Source organism: Spea bombifrons, chromosome 8 (genome assembly GCF_027358695.1).
Source record: "Spea bombifrons isolate aSpeBom1 chromosome 8, aSpeBom1.2.pri, whole genome shotgun sequence".
NCBI lineage: Eukaryota > Metazoa > Chordata > Amphibia > Anura > Pelobatidae > Spea > Spea bombifrons.
The window spans coordinates 17,952,578-17,970,208 of record NC_071094.1 but is presented as its reverse complement, the minus strand read 5'-3'; the positions used below and the strand labels follow the sequence as shown (position 1 = coordinate 17,970,208).

Below are 17,631 nucleotides of genomic sequence, written 5' to 3'. Positions count from 1 at the left end.
ATGCTGCTTAGATGCCTGTATCTCAGGCATCTAAGCAGCTACATACCCCCAACATATACCGTTGGAAAGGTAATCGACTCACCTTTCCAACGGTATATAGATTGTAAAAAAAGAATAAAAAATATTAAGTTAAAAAAAATAAAAATTTTAAAAAAATGATTTGGGGGGTCTCTAAAGGCAGATAAAAAAAGATCAAAATTGCCTAGTGACCCCCAAAATAAATTATTTAAACATAAAGTAGTTTAACTTTCAAAAAAAAAAAAAAAAGTTTAAGTATTCTAGCTAAATGATCACTGTGATAGCCAATGTTACCACAGCGATCATATAGCTTTAAAGAGTCACATTCCCTTTTTAAAAATGTCCGATACTAATTTTTAATCCTATGATCCCTTTGATCATGGGGTTAAATTTAGCCAACGGTAGAGGGAGGCAATTTTTGAAATCCTGATGAACTGCAATTATTATTAAAATCAGCCATTTAGCCTGTGCGGTACGTGAGTAACCATATCATCCCTGGAGCGCCTTGCATTTTTACTGCAAAACTTATTTTTGCTGTAAAAGTGATTTTTTTTTCTCCCTTTACCATCATTTCTTTGGGATTGTAAGGGGAAAGAATGGTGTGTGCTTCTGTGAGTAAATGTATGGAAAGAATGGCGTGTGCTTCTGTGAGTGAATGGAGATATGAAAGGCGTGTGAATGGTCAGTAATTAGGGTTGAAGCCTTGACATGGCATTACTGCTCACGTTAGAAGTTAAATTATGGCACAAAAAGTACATATTTGCAAAAACTACACCCCTTGGCGCATCAAATGAGGGGCTGCATGTGTTTCTAGTACAAACCTGGAGTTCGCAAGACACAAATGAACATTATGGTTAGAAAAAACATATTTTCAAGCCAAAGCAACATATTCCATCATTATTTGTGCACTCAACTTTTGTCCTAGAAATACATGTAGCCCCTCATTTGAAGCTCCAAGGGGTGTAGTTTCTTAAAATGGATGAATTGTCTGAATGAGGGAGAGCATGAGTTAATATGTGGATGATTTGTCTGAATGAGGGACAGCATGAGTTAATGTGATTGTGTGTATCATAGATGTATAATTGTGGAAGGGCAAAGATGGCACTAGCAGGATGTTTGAGCCTTGGGGACCAAGATGGCACAGACAGGGTGTATATGGGACAAAGATGGCAAATCGTATGTGTGTTATCTGGGTGCTGGCCAGGCTCTATGTGGGCAGTGTGGTTGGGGTGTGCAACCTGTGATCTATCCCTGTAATTTAGGGGGTTTTAAATATACCTTTAATGCCGTGTTTTTATGTGAATTCCAATTGATCTTTACCTGCAAAGATGGGTTTTTGTGTTATTCTGTAGATCCATATCTGCTATGCTATGTTTCCATACATTATTTATGTATACCTGCAAATACAGGGTTTGTATGTCTTGTTCAGTTGATTAATACCTGCAATGCTGTTTCCATGTATTGATTTGATCTATACCTGCAATGCTACATTTCATATATTCTTATTGTATACCTGCAAATACAGGATTTGTATGTCTGATTCTGTTTATTTGATATATACCTTCAGTGCTGAGATCACAAGTGTATTTCAATTGATCTATACATGCAAAGCTGGGTTTGTGTGTTAATGTGTTAATCTATACCTGCTATCGGCAGCAGGGTCTAATATTTATATATATATTTATATATATATCGGCAGCAGGGACTAATATTAGGCCCTGAAATCATTTAGTGGAAAAGTTAAGGTATTGTGTTGTTTAAAGGATTTCAAGGATTAGTCGTACTAAATGGTGGCTTCAGGCTTCCCATGTTGAATGATCAAGTATTGTATTGTCCAATAACAAAAGTATCATTCCATAGCACATTACGTTTGGCAATATATATATATATATATATATATATATATATATGCGTGTGTGTGTGTGTTTTTTCAGTGGTATGATTTAATGGTGGAAATTATTAATGCCCCCCCAGTTTGACTGTGGTATCTTGTGTGCCCCCCTTATATATTGTTTCTAGAGTCGCCACTGGTTCCAGGGTATGTTAGTGTTTGTGGGTACCGTATATTCCGGCGTATAAGACGACTGGGCGTATAAGACGACCCCCAACTTTTACAGTTCAAATATAGAGTTTGGACTATACTCGCCGTATAAGACTACCCCTCTACCCAGCATACAACGACCAGCCAATCACGGCAAGCAATGTACCTTACCGGTGATTTGCTGGTTGATTTGCTGACATATATATACATGCACTGCCCTTACACACACACACACATATATAATATATATATATAATATATATATATATATAATATAATATATATGTGTGTATATATATATGTATATATCTACACATATGCCTGTCCATACATTTATACACTGCCCTCACCACACACCCCTGCCTTTACACACACATGTATATGTATATATATATATACACACACACACGTATGTATATATATATATATATATATATATATATATATACCGTATTGGCTCGAATATAGGCCGCACTTTTTTCCCCCACTTTAAGACTTTAAAGTGGGGGTGCGGCCTATATTCGGGGTCTAGTGCCCGACGCCCGGGACATGCAGTCCCGGGCGCCGGGCAGGCAGCGGGGTTAGGATACAGATCCCCCGCAGCGGTGCAGGGGACCTGTATCCTACTCTCGGATGTCCTCAGACAGCCTCCCCTGCCAGCACTTTCCACGGGGGGGGGTGCCGGCACGGGAGGTTGTCTAAGCGCATCGTCTGGACGGTCACCGGCTGCAGCGATGCGGGTAAACAGCCTCCGGGTTGTTTACCCGCATCGCTGCAGCCGGTGACCGTCCACACGATGCGTTTTTCCTCTGCCCCCAAGACTTACCGGAGCAGACTCCCGGGTGTCTTGCGAGGCGCCGGCGGGGGACATCTACGCAATACGCGTATACAACTTCCGGTTGTATACGCGTATTGCGTAGATACCCCCTGCCGGCCCCGCAAGACACCCGGGAGTCTGCTCCGGTAAGTCGGGGGGGGGAGGAGGGGGAGGACAGTGGTAGCATATCGGGGGGAGGGGGACAGTGGCAGCATATCTCGGGGGGAGGAGGACAGTGGCAGCATATCTCGGGGGGGAGGACAGTGGTAGCATATCTCGGGGGGGGGGACAGAGTGGCAGAATGTTTTTTTTTTTTTTTTTGGTGCTTTTTAAAGAAAAAAACTTTTTCTTTAAAAAAGCACCAAACTTTTAGGGTGCGGCCTATATACGGGGGCGGCCTATATCCGAGCCAATACGGTATATATATATATATATATATATACACACACACACACGTGTGTGTGTGTGTATATATATATATATATATATATATATATATACACACCAGCTTACAAATACACTGACCATATCACACCAACATCCATACACTAGCCGATCAGGGCTAGTTGGGGAGATCACGATCTTGCACCTACCTCGGCGCGGCCCTGAAGACCGGCCCAGTGGAGGCGGCTTCTTCACTCGCCCCTCCCCTAGAGATTGGTGGCTTTGTGGGAACCTCCGGCTTGGTAAGTACCCGGTGGATGCATTTTTTTAGGGGTTTCTAAGTTAGTACCCGGCGTATAAGACGACCCCCCACTTTTAAGAAGATTTTCTGGGGTTAAAAAGTCGTCTTATACGCCGGTATATACGGTATGTTGGCATGTGTGTGGATATTTTAGCATGTGCTTGTGTCTGGATATCTGTGTTAACGTAGCTGTCCCTTCTGCGATCAGTGCATGGATCTACCATGCTCTTTAGCATTTAAGAACTCAAGCCTTTACAGACAACGTAAGATGAACACCTTTCTTACCTGTATCTACCTGCATCTCTCCTCAGCGAGGATGTCATCTAAGGTCTCTTGCCTCACCATTTAAGTGACTTGGTGTTTCTGAGTGTCCTACGGTATACTGAGCACTATTGCAAGGAACCACGCTGCTCGAAATCCACCTGTAAGAATCTGGATCTGCCAATTGTTACATGTGCCATCGCTAACAGGCACTCACCAGGGATTTTTTTTGCATTTAAAACTCAAGCCTTTACAAAGTAAGACAACCACCCTCCTTACAGGGTTCTAACTGCACCTGTCCACCTGTCCGTGTCTCTTCAGGCTATGAGTGATAATTTCATGTAAGGTCTCAGGCCTCACCCTTCAAGTGACTTGTTGTCTCTAACTATCCTTGGTCTTAAGGGTGTATAGTATTGATCGCTATTATCAGGAACCAAAACAGGTCTGAATCCACCTGTCTTGAAATTTACTGGCTATCAGGTTCCTTCAATGTTTGTCCTCCAAATGTTACACTATACAAATTTGTGTCTAGATGTTTGTGGCTTGGTCTGTGTTAGTGTAACATCCCTTTCCGCAATCAGTCTCTGGATCTGCCAATTGTCACGTCAGCCATCGCCAACAGGCACTCACCTATGGAATCATTTTTGCACTTAAAAACTCAAGTCTTTACAGACAAAGTAAGACGAGCACCCTTCTCTAACTGCACCTGTCCACCTGTCCGTGTCTCTTCAGGCTATGAGTGATAATTTCATGTAAGGTCTCTGGTCTTACCCTTCAGGTGATTCTTTGTCTCTGACTATCCTGCGGTCTTAAGGGTGTATAGTATTGAGCACTATTATCAGGAACCATATCAGGTCTAAATCCACCTGTCTTGAAATTTACTGGCTATCGGGTTCCTTCAATGCTTGTCCTCCAAATGTTACACTACACAAATTTTTGTCCAAGTGTTTGTGGCTTGGTCTGTGTTAGTGTGACATCGCTTTCCGCAGTCAGTTTCTGGATCTGCCAATTGTCACATCAGCCATCGCCGACAGGCACTCGCCATTGGAATCTTTTTTGCATTTAAAAACTCAAGCCTTTACAGACAAAGTAAGACAAGCACCCTTCTCTAACTGCGCCTGTCCACCTGTCCGTGTCTCTTTAGGCTATGAGTGATAATTTCATGTAAGGTCTCTGGTCTTACCCTTCAGGTGATTCTTTGTCTCTGACTATCCTGCGGTCTTAAGGGTGTATAGTATTGAGCGCTATTATCAGGAACCAAAACAGGTCTAAATCTACCTGTCTTGAAATTTACTGCCTATCAGGTTCCTTCAACGCTGGTCCTCCAAATGTTACACTATACAAATTTTTGTCTAGGTGTTTGTACTTGGTCTGTGTTAGTGTCTGTGTGTGTTAGTGTAACATCCCTTTGCGCAATCAGTCTCTGGATCTGCCAATTGCCATGTCAGCCATCGCTAACGGGCACTCACCAGGGAATCTTTTTTGCATTTAAAACTCAAGCCTTTACAGACAAAGTAAGACAAGCACCCTCTTTACAGGGTTCTAACTGCACCTGTCTACTTGTCCGTGTCTCTTCAGGCTATGAGTGATAATTTCATGTAAGGTCTCTGGCCTTACCCTTCAGGTGATTCTTTGTCTCTGACTATCCTGCGGGCTTAAGGGTGTATAGTATTGAGCGCTATTATCAGGAACCAAAACAGGTCTAAATCCACCTGTCTTGAAATTTACTGGCTATCGGGTTCCTTCAACGCTGGTCCTCCAAATGTTACACTTCAGAAATTTTTGTCCAAGTGTTTGTGGCTTGGTCTGTGTTAGTGTGACATCCCGACAGGCACTCACCCATGGAATCTTTTTTGCATTTAAAAACTCAAGCCTTTACAGACAAAGTAAGACAAGCACCCTTCTCTAACTGCACCTGTCCACCTGTTTGTGTCTCTTCAGGCTATGAGTGATAATTTCATGTAAGGTCTCTGGCCTTACCCTTCAGGTGATTCTTTGTCTGACTATCCTGCGGTCCTAAGGGTCTATGGGTCTATAGTACTGATTGCTATTACCAGGAACCATGTCAGGTCCAAATCCACCTGTCTTGAAATTTACTGGCTATCAGGTTTCTTCAACGCTGGTCCTCCAAATGTTACACTATATGAATTTTTGTCTAGGTGTTTGTGCTTGGTCTGTGTTAGTGTGAGTGTCTGTGTGTTAGTGTAACATCCCTTTCCGCAATCAGTCTCTGAATCTGCCTATTGCCACGTCAGCCATCGCTAACGGGCACTCAACAGGGAATTTTTGCATTTAAAACTCAAGCCTTTACAGACAAAGTAAGACAAGCACCCTCCTTACAGGGTTCTAACTGCACCTGTCCACCTGTCTGTGTCTCTTCAGGCTATGAGTGATAATTTCATGTAAGGTCTCTGTCCTTACCCTTCAGGTGATTCTTTGTCTCTGACTATCCTGCGGTCCTAAGGGTCTATAGTACTGATTGCTATTACCAGGAACCAAAACACGTCTAAATCCACCTGTCTTGAAACTTTCTCTCTATCAGGTTGCTGCAATGCTGGTCCTGCAAGTGTTACACTATACGTGTTTGTGTCTAGGTGTTTGTGTTAGTATCTTGGTATATGTTAGTGTGAGTGTCTGTGTGTGTTAGTGTAACTGTCACCTCCGTGATAAGTCTCTGGATCTGCCAATTGTTACATCTGCCATCGCTAACAGGCACTCACCAGGGAATCTTTTTTGCATTTAAAAACTCAAGCCTTTACAGACAAAGTAAGACAAGCACCCTTCTCTAACTGCACCTGTCCACCTGTCTGTGTCTCTTCAGGCTATGAGTAATAATTTCATGTAAGGTCTCTGGTCTTACCCTTCAGGTGATTCTTTCTATCTGTCTATCCTGCGGTCCTAAGGGTCTATAGTACTGAGCGCTATTATCAGGAACCACGACAGTTCGAAATCCAACTGTCTGGAAACTTTCTCTCTATCGGGTTCCTGCAATGCTGGTCCTCCAAGTGTTACACAATACATTTCTGTCTATATGTTTGTTATAGTGGCTTGTTCTTTGTTAACTGCCCCTTCCGTGATCAGTCATTTAATCGCTTTATATGTCAAAACTGCTCTAGGCAAAAACATATTACGTTTATAATTGTAAAGTTGCAAAATCTTTCCTTTGTATAGACCCTTCTATGTGCATGTGCAGAAAACACTAGTTTTAATTGGAAGTGCTTTCTTGCCATTGACCGGCAAAATGTTACACCATGGAGAAGATGGTCTGCTGCAGCTCCTTACCTAAACTTAAATCAATACCTAAAAGAAATTTTTTTGCATACAATTCCAATAATTTTCACATATTTTTCAAACTCTATACATATTTTTGCTAGGTTGTATAAACACGTATCCAAACATTAATCAAAAGCCTTCAATTAATACTTATCAAAACTCTCTTATTACCTAAAATGAAAAGCATTTTTAGCTCTTTCTGAGAAGAAAACTAAAAATGAATGAGAAAGCTGATTAATGTGGATAAAAAGGCCACATGTTTTTTACAATGTTTTAAGTAAAAATCAGAGACAATAAGTGGATTTTTGTCCACATTAGGCTAGATTTCCACTTGTTTTTTTTTTTGCTAAAAACGCCCATAAAAACGCCAATAGCGCCACCTGGCGTTTTTTTAGTGAAAAACGGCTGCAGCCAGATGTTAGCTGTTCTTCAATAGGAAATCGCAAAATGGCATTTCCACTTGGCGTTTTTCTGTTTGGCGTTTTTTCAGTCCTCTTTGGCGTTTTTCTGCTTTTTTGGGCTCTGTGGCAGTTTTTCAAAATCGCAGCATGTTCACACTCTGGCGTTTTTTGCAACGAAATCATGGCGTTTTTCTCCAATAGAAGTCTATGGGAGAGAAAAAACGCCATGAAAAAGCCATGTGGGTTTATTGTCTTGGCGTTTTTTATGGCGTTTTTTCCACAGTTACAATGCAGAGGATGGACCCAGTATCTGTGTGTCCTACGAGAAATAGGCTGAAAACAAACAGTTTCACACAAAACAAAGTCCTGGACTGGTTCATATTGAATTTTACACCATTTGGAACAAACATGCCATTACAAACATACCCGACGCATCAACTGGATCCTGCGTGCCAAAAGCAACAGCAAACAATTTGCACCATCATTTGGGGCCAATCTTCCCAGAGGAGCAGACATTCGAAATAAAGCATGCCTTACAAACCACAGAAAAGAGACAAAAGGGTCTACCAAGTAAATGACATCAGGAGAGGGCAGATACTTGCCATTTATCCTAATCCCTTTTAGCTGGGTGAAACGTCTAACTTGTAAAGGATGGAAAAACTGCCTAAGGTCAAAAAAAGCAATTTCCACAGAAAGGCTAAAAAAACGCCGGACAAAAACCCAAGTGGAAACCTAGCCTTAACCAGCTTTTTATGGAATTTGGCATCCTACACAGCAAAATAAAAAATAAAATTTGCTCAGTTCAATCATTTAAATGTAGCTTAACACTAAAGTATAATAAATTTCATTCAAATATAACTTGTCCCCGTGGGCTTCCCAATGCAGGCCACCAACTACCAGGATAACACAATCTTTCCACTTACTTTCAAATATATCTAATATTATATAAACAAATTCCATTGGTCATGAAAGAGTTAAGCAAAATCAGACATTTTAAATATAAGATATTTTTGCACCCTAATGGAAGACTAGAACTTAAATAAGAAACTTTCGGCAAATTTTATCTAAAGTTTTGAATTTGGTCATATTGTCAATACCAAAAATAAAGAAATTAAGCTTTTGGGATTGGAGCTTGGCTAGAATGGAAAATTATGAGCAAATTGTCTTAATTTGGCACAAATTCTGACAAATTAAAAATTATTTATCATTTTCCACATTAAATGTGTTAAAAAAGTCAATGATATATACATACATATAACAGAAACATGAAAATAGAAAGGGTGAAAAAAAGCAATTAAAACAGTAAGTAGGGAAAGCAGAATGTAAATACAGTCTGAAATAAACAATAGAGAATAGAAAGATATATCCAAATATGTGAGACTTCCTACCAGACATTCACCAGTCAAGAAATGCATCCAGTCAAGACGGCTCCATAAAATGAATCAATCATGTATACTTTCCATTGAGCGTATGTGTCATATATATATAGATAGATAGATAGATAGATAGATAGATAGATAGATAGATAGATAGATAGATAATAGTATTGTAAGTTTCCATGCTGATGTGTGTGTATGTCTGCTGCTGATTTGGGTGTGTAACTGTTTGTTATTTTCCGGTGATGTGTGAGAGAAAGATTACTGTTAGCTCACTGATGTTGAGAGTCTGCATTATGACTTCACTGCCTAGCATCACAACTCTAGCAGGGAGGGGAAGCTAATGTAGAAAAAGGGCTATATTTTGTATACATTGTTAAATGTATTTATGGACATATTAAGCCTTTTCTGTACATTATTCAGGTTTTTATGTATTTTGGAGACCCACTATCTCTATAATTTAAATGTAGCTTAGCACTAAAATCACATATATTGCAATCAAATATAAATTATCTCCTGAGTTTCCGCAACGCAAGTCACCAACTTGGCCAGGACTTTTAGTGAAACACAAAGCTTTTCCCTTCAATCATTCTCCATATAATAAAAAATAAAAAATAAATTGTTGCATGAAACAGATCCTTCAGCATTTTTCACAATAAATGTGTTAAAAAGTCAATGATATATAAATAAAATTGAAACATAAAAATACAAAGCAAGGGGAAAAAGGGGAGGCAGAAAAAGCATTACATTGCAATACAGTTAACAATAAACTATAGAGAATAGAAAGATTATCTCCACAAAGGTGAGACTTCCTACCAGACTTTCACCAAACAGTCAAGAAATGCATCCAATCGAGATGGCTCCATAAAATTAAACAATCGTGTATACTTTGTTTGGAGTGTATGTGTGTATATCTGTGTGTATATATATATATATATATATATATATATATATATATATATATTTATATATATATATATATGTGTGTGTGTGTGTGTGTGTGTGTGTGTGTATGTTGCTGGTTTGCATGTATGTATTTTGCTGATATGCGTGTGTTCGCTGCTGTTTGTTAAATGATGTGTGAGCAGAGGCGTATCTACTGAAAATAGCGCCTATGGCAAGCACTGAAATTGCACCCCTGTCCAAATATCTAAAACCCATTTACTAGACCCTGCTGCCCATATATATATATTAGTCCCTGCTGCCGATAGCGGGTATAGATCAACACACAAACCCAGATCAATTGAAATTCACTTGTGATCTCAGCACTGAAGGTATATATCAAATAAACAGAATCAGACATACAAGTCCTGTATTTGCAGGTATACAATAATAATATATGAAACGTAGCATCGCAGGTATAGATCAACTGAATAAGACATATTAACCCTGTATTTGCAAGTACACAAAAATAATGTATGGAAACATAGCATAGCAGATATGGATCTACAGAATAACACAAAAACCCATCTTTGCAGGTAAAGATCAATTGGAATTCACATAAAAACAGGGTATTAAAGGTATATTTAAAACCCCCTAAATTACAGGCATAGATCACAGGTTGCACACCCCAAAGCCAGCCCTGGCGTCCACACTGCCCACATAGAACCCGACTAGCACCCAGATAACACACATAAGATTTGCAATCTTTGTCCCCAAATAGCCCAGCACAAGTCAACTTTGTCCCCAAACAGTCCGGCCAGTGCCATCTTTGTCCCATATACACCCTGCCTGTGCCATCTTGGTCCCCAAGGCTCAAACCTCCTGCTAGTGCCATCTTTGCCCTTCCACAATTATACATCTATGATACACAAACACTTTTACAGTCACTCACTAATTCACACTTTAATTCAGACAACTCATCCACACATTAACTCATGCTCTCCCTCATTCACTCAATGCATCCACACATTAACTCATGCTCTCCCTCATTCAGGCAACTCATCCACACATTAACTCATGCTCTCTCTCTCATTCACTCAATGCATCCACACATTAATGCACACTCTTTACTTATATCTACCCCCTCTCCCTCCCTCATCACTTTTTAACCCCCTCCCTCATCACATCACTTTTTAACTCCCTCCCTCCCTCATCACTTTTTAACTCCCTCCCTCCCTTCCTCATCACTTTTTAACTCCCTCTCTCCCCCCTCTCACCTTGAAGTCCAGCGACGGGAGGACGATACTTCTGTCTTCCTGAACCGCTCGCTGGTGCCCGCTGCTTCACTGCTGAGCGCCGTAATATGACGTCATATTTCGGCGCCCAGCAGTGAAGCAGCGGGCACCAGCGAGCGGCTATTAAACGATGTCTTCTTTTTTTTGATGCGGGGGAGAACGAGGGGCGCCGAGCGGTTGCTAGGCGCCCCTCTCTCTCCTCCGCATCAGTGTTTAAAAGCCGCTCGCTGGTGCCGGCATTTCATGCAGAGCGCCGCAAAATGCCGGCATATTGCGGCGTTCTGCATGAAATGCCGGCACCGGGACGGGGGTAGAGGGCTCGTGGAGGAGAATGAGGGGCGCCGAGTGGTTGCTAGGCGCCCCTCTCTCTCCTCCGCATCAAAAAAAATAAAAAAAATGCCGGTGAGCGGCATTTAAAAGCCGCTCACCGGCGCCCCCCTTGAGATGGTGCCCATGGCACGTGCCATGGCTGCCATACCCTATATACGCCTCTGCAAATATGGAATTTAAATTATCAGAAATCGGGGTTTGTTTACTAAAATAGGAGTCTGCCTTGGAGTTTTAGCTTTGAGTTTATTATACATTATGACAGGGGCGTCCAACATGCGGCCCGCGGGCCAAATGCGGCCCGCGAGACCTCGAGGTGCGGCCCGCGTAAGATCGGCAGCCAGGGCAACCGATCTTACGCGAGCCGCACCTCAACCCCTGCTACTTACTTGTGGGAGGGTCTTCTGGACTGCACAGAGGAAGTGGAGTTCACGTGACATCCTACTTCCTCTGTGCTTTAGCAGAGAAGGCAGAGGGAGGCCGCGCCCCCTGCTGAAGTCTGTAAGCGGCATCGAGGAGCTGCCGTGCAGGTAAGGGATGGGGAGGGAGTTTGAATGAGTGTGTGTGATTGAGGGAATGAATCTGTGAATGAATGATTATATGAATAAATGAGTGTGTGTGTGTGTGATAGCATGGATGTGTAAGTGCTGGAACCTTAGGCATGATGGGACTGTGATTGCTGTTAGCAATCACACTCCTATCATGCCAAGTCAGCCAGTACATGCTAAAAACCTGGCCAGCTGCCCCCCTTGTGTATTGATGCTGCCAGCAGTATGGGGTCTGCACTTACAGCCACCCTGTACCAGCATGTACTGGCTGACTTGGCATGATAGGAGTGTGATTGCTAACAGCAATCACGGTCCCATAATGCCTAGGTTCCAGCATTTACTGGATGGATGTGTAAGTGCTGGAACCTAGGCATGATGGGACTGTGATTGCTGTTAGCAATCACACTCCTATCATGCCAAGTCAGCCAGTACATGCTGAAACCTGGCTAGCTGCCCCCCTTGTGTATTGATGCTGCCAGCAGTATGGGGTCTGCACATCACTTACAGCCACCCTGTACCAGCGTGTATTGTCTGACTTGGCATGATAGGAGTGTGATTGCTAACAGCAATCACGTGGAGTTCACGTGACATCCTACTTCCTCTGTGCTTTAGCAGAGAAGGCAGCAATCACAGTCCCATCATGCCTAGGTTTCAGCATTTACTGGATGGATGTGTAAGTGCACAAGGGGGGCAGCTAGCCAGGTTTCAGCATGTACTGGCTGACTTGTACATGCTGAAACCTAGCTAGCTGCCCCCCTTGTGTAGTGATGCTGCCAGCAGTATGGGGTCTGCACATCACTTACAGCCACCCTGTACCAGCATGTACTGGCTGACTTGGCATGATAGGAGTGTGATTGCTAACAGCAATCACAGCGAGCACAGTCCCATCATGCCTAGGTACCAGCATTTACTGGTTGCCTGGGTTGCCAGCATTTACTGGTTGCCAAGTCATATTGCTAATTTTGTCCAGTTGTGTGTTACCTACTTTTATTAAAAATGTGAGTTTTTATTATTATTTTTAAAGGTGGGGGCCATTTTCGGTTTTGGCTAAGTGAACCCTGAATGTTTTGGTCCAGAATTTTCATTTTAGTTCATCCCTAGAATAAATCTAGGGAATCCTGAATTTGTAGTCGCAAAACTTTCTAGGCCCAGAAATCAGTGAGAGGAAGAGTAAAGGTTTTGTGTCATTTTACTTTATTTTAATCTGCATATTTTATTAAAGGCCATATTTTTTGTCACAGTGAAAAATGAGTGCGGCCCGCGCACGTATACAATTCTGATGAAGTGGCCCACTGCAGAAAAAACTTGGACACCCCTGCATTATGACATATTTCTACAAAAATAGAGGAGCATGTACTGTAGAGTGCATTGTTCAACAAATCCTGATTTTAAAAGAATGTCACTGATGTACATATAACAAACTCCACTTTAATTTCTTATATATATACTACTTGGCATTGTAAAACATACTTGTCATCTTTAGAAAACCACATTTCTGTCTTGCGAGGACTTACCGCATTTGCTCGATTTTAAGACGACCATGATTATAAGATGACTGCCCCAAAATATTAGGGCTGCAACTAACGATTATTTTCATAATCGATTAGTTGGCCAATTATTTTGTCGATTAATCGATTAAAAAAATGAATGTAAATTTTTCATTTATTTAAAATAATTTAATAAAGAAATGATGTTAAATACAAACAGCAGAATAAAAAAAACTTTGATAAAATGCATTTCTTGTCTGTATTTCCCAACCAGCCCCCCCAATTTATGCACATTTGAGCCCAGGCTTGCCATGCTGCCTCCCCGACATGCCACGCTGCCTCCCACATATGCCACGCTGCCTCCCACATTTGCCACGCTGCCTCCCACATATGCCACTCCACGCTGCCTCCCACATTTACCACTCCACGCTGCCTCCCACATATACCACTCCACGCTGCCTCCCACATATACCACTCCACGCTGCCTCCCACATATGCCATTCCACGCTGCCTCCCACATATGCCACTCCACGCTGCCTCCCACATATACCACTCCACGCTGCCTCCCACATATACCATTCCACGCTGCCTCCCACATATGCCACTCCACGCTGCCTCCCACATATACCATTCCACGCTGCCTCCCACACATGCCACGCTGCCTCCCACATATACCACTCCACGCTGCCTCCCACATATACCACGCTGCCTCCCACACATGCCACTCCACGCTGCCTCCCACATATGCCACTCCACGCTGCCTCCCACATATGCCACTCCACGCTGCCTCCCACATATACCACGCTGCTTCCCACACATGCCACTCCACGCTGCCTCCCACATATACCACTCCACGCTGCCTCCCACATATACCACTCAACGCTGCCTCCCACATATACCACTCAACGCTGCCTCCCACATATACCACTCCACGCTGCCTCCCACATATCTCATAGTCCCCTCATAGAGTCACAGACCCGTTCGCATCACACTGACACCATACTTTTTTAAATATGTACTGGGTTAATCTTTACGGCCCCCAGGATTTAGATTCCCCTTAGTTTGCCCCCCCTTTATCTCTAACTGCACCTTAAGTTAACTTTATTAAATTAATCAAATTAACCCTTAGTCCTCATCATTAAATTAACCCTAAACACCCCATTAACCATAACTACCCCTAAATTAACTCTAAATACCCCATCAAAACAAAACACCCCATTAACCGTAACTGCCCCTAAATTAACCCTAAACACCCCATTAACCACAGCATCCCCTAAATTAACCCTAAAGACCCTGTCAACCACAACAGCCCCTAAATTAACCCTAAACACCCCATTAACCACAGCTGCTCCTAAATTAACCCTAAACACTCCATTAACCATAGCTGCCCCTAAATTACCCCTGAATACCCCATTTACCATAGCCGCCCCTAAACACCCCATTAACCATAACTGCCCCTAAATTAACCCTAAACACCCCATTAACCATAGCTGCCCCTAAATTAACCCCCACCTCCCCTAACTTTCAGCAGCCCAAATATTAATTTTATACTTACAGTTAGATGAGTGTCACAGCCATGTGGTTCTGGCCTTCTGGGAGAAGGAAGGGGGCGGGGCCAGTTGTCACAGTGATTACAGGGAGGGACTGGTAAGTAGGAGCTGCTGCTGTGAGTCAGACTAAACGGATTATATAATGAGGGGTATTTTCAGAGTGTTTGCTCTGAAAAAACCCTCATTTTATAATCGATAATAATCGATTCAACTAATCGATAATGAAATTCGTTGGCAACGAATTTCATTAGCGATTATTATCGATTTTATCGATTAGTTGTTGCAGTCCTACAAAATATGAATATTAATTTAGGAAAAATAGAAAATTCTGAATATAAGACTACCCTATAAGTAAAAAGTTTTAACTAATGTAAATATTTTTTTCATATTTAATAAAAACTATGATTGAGAAAATGTTTATTTTTTGTGTTTTTATTTCCTTTTATTTGCCAATCTCAGGCCCCCTGTTATACCTTATACCCCCTATATGCCACTCTGCCCCCCAGAAATGCCTTATACCCCACCCATATGCCACCCAGCCCCCTCCCCCTGTCTTACCAATGCATCCCTAGGCTTGTCCCCCGTGTTTCAGACTCCCTGGTGTTTAGTGGGGGCAGCCGGTGGACGTCTGCGTGATGCGTGTAGACAACCTCTGCTGCCAGTTAGTTCTGCAGGGGCTTCTGTGACTGAGCACCGGAAGGTCATGCCGGTGCTCAGTCACAGAAGCCCCGGCAGGGCACTGTTCAGACTTTTACCGGCTGCCAGGGAGGAGGATCCAGGTCCCCTGCAGCTCTGCGGAGGATCCTCCTCTCTGGCAGCCGGTGAACGTCTGCGCAATGTGCGCAGAGAACCTTTGCTGCTGCCGGCACTTCTATGATGAAGCACTGGAAGGTCATGTCCCGCCAGTGCTCTGTCATAGAAGGCCCAGAGGAAGTGCCGGCAGCAGCGGAGGTTACCAGAGAGGAGGATCCAGGTCCCCTGCAGCGCTGCGGGGGATCTGGATCTTAGTCTTATATTAAGACCTCTATTTAAGGTCGAATTATAGGATGACCTTGAATATAAGACTAGGGGTATTTTTCAGAGCATCTGCTCTGAAAAGAACCTTGTCTTATAATCGAGCAAATACGGTAATTATAAAATTAGCATACAGCTTTGTATTTAAAATAGGTAGTATTTTTTATAAAGAAGACATATGAGCTGCAGAAATTTATAGTTTATAATGCAAATTAAAATATGTAAGTATCTTATAAGCAGTTTCACATTAAGAGTGCAAACATATACGGCATTTAGCCGGATGTAATGATTGACCTCTGGCCAATTATTCTGCCTGTGGGATGCACGCCCCCCTATATTACTTAATGCAAAGCTATTACAAAGAAAAGGGTAGTCGTGTACAAATATTGAAACATGTTTTAACTCACACTAGACAGAAATACAAGAATTAGTGACAGCACAGGTTTAAGCACTTCCATAAAATAAGATCTAAGTAAATAAGTGCATGGATGTAACACACACACACACACACAGAGGTACATATAAAGTTGTTAAATACATCCAATGTAATATTGTTAGTGAGGACAGACGCAAGCTTTCTGTAGTTTTTGTACCTGTTTGTAGTCTCCAATGATAGAGCTGTTTTTCTTTATTTCTGACTCTGCTTTATCAAGCTCCCTGCGACACATTTCCTTCAGCTGCAGAAAAATGCAAATATTCACTGTCAAGCAATAAAGCTGGGTGTCAGAAATGACACTTATATGCTGGAGTATAAGTGCATTAATACAAAGTGCAAATTAATTAATTCTATGATTAAGATAAATACTGTACTGTGTGACGTTAGTGCACTTGAATAGCACAGTATACATTATACACTGCTTGGATTCAACACATCTCTTCAATCATACACTCTACTGTGTTACTACAACCAACCTGAGCAGATTCTTCTTCCAATCGTCTCTTCTCCTCTTCTGCATCAATCAGTTTCTGTTTAGTCATCAGTAACTCCTTGTTCAAGGCATCTGCCTTTTCTTCAGCCTGCAAAACAGATCAGCATTCATCAATAATTAAACAAATTACAATCCAAAATAAATGAGGCATTCTTGAAATCAGTACAAGTTATATACTTTGGACTCTTACTGTAGTTGCAAGTAAAATTGAAAATGTGTCTTTTTTTCTTCGTTTATATTTTTCTTGTTGAGACTTAATATTTTGTTAATGCTAAATTAATGACACATACACTGTCTCCTGTGAGTGACTGAAACATTGATTTTTGTGAATAAACCATCAATCCCTGAGTGTGCTTACGTTTTGGGCCATTTGTATACTAGCTGATAACAGCTACAAACAAGGTACAAATTGGCTTCTTTGGTCTGTGGACTGCAGAGGACAATGTAAAAAAATATTAAAAAAACAATAAATAATGTGTGGGTACACAAAATGAAAAACAGGAAAAGTGTAGTTGAACTACCACCTAGCAAAAATGTCTTTTTTTTAAACGTCTGGTTTTTTTTTTAAACATCTTATATCTTTATTTATACTTTAACAATCTCTGTGTAAATGAGAAATTATAGACTTTTTCATAGACTACTAAATTAAGACTGAGAATGCATTTTTTTGCTTTCTAGAATTTTAAATAAAATAATTAAAATAAAAAACAGCCTTGCTGGTCTTTAT

At 41.6% G+C, this 17,631-nt stretch overlaps 1 long non-coding RNA gene across 1 annotated transcript; it reads right to left on the bottom strand.

Moving 5' to 3' along the window:
• Nucleotides 1–16,596: 16,596 nt before the first annotated feature.
• LOC128503583 (uncharacterized) lies at nucleotides 16,597–17,235 on the bottom strand. Its single transcript, XR_008355265.1, has 2 exons — nucleotides 16,888–17,235; nucleotides 16,597–16,652 (listed from the first exon to the last, which is right to left on the bottom strand). It is a non-coding gene; the product is annotated as an uncharacterized LOC128503583 (long non-coding RNA).
• Between the last annotated feature and the right edge of the window lie 396 nt (nucleotides 17,236–17,631).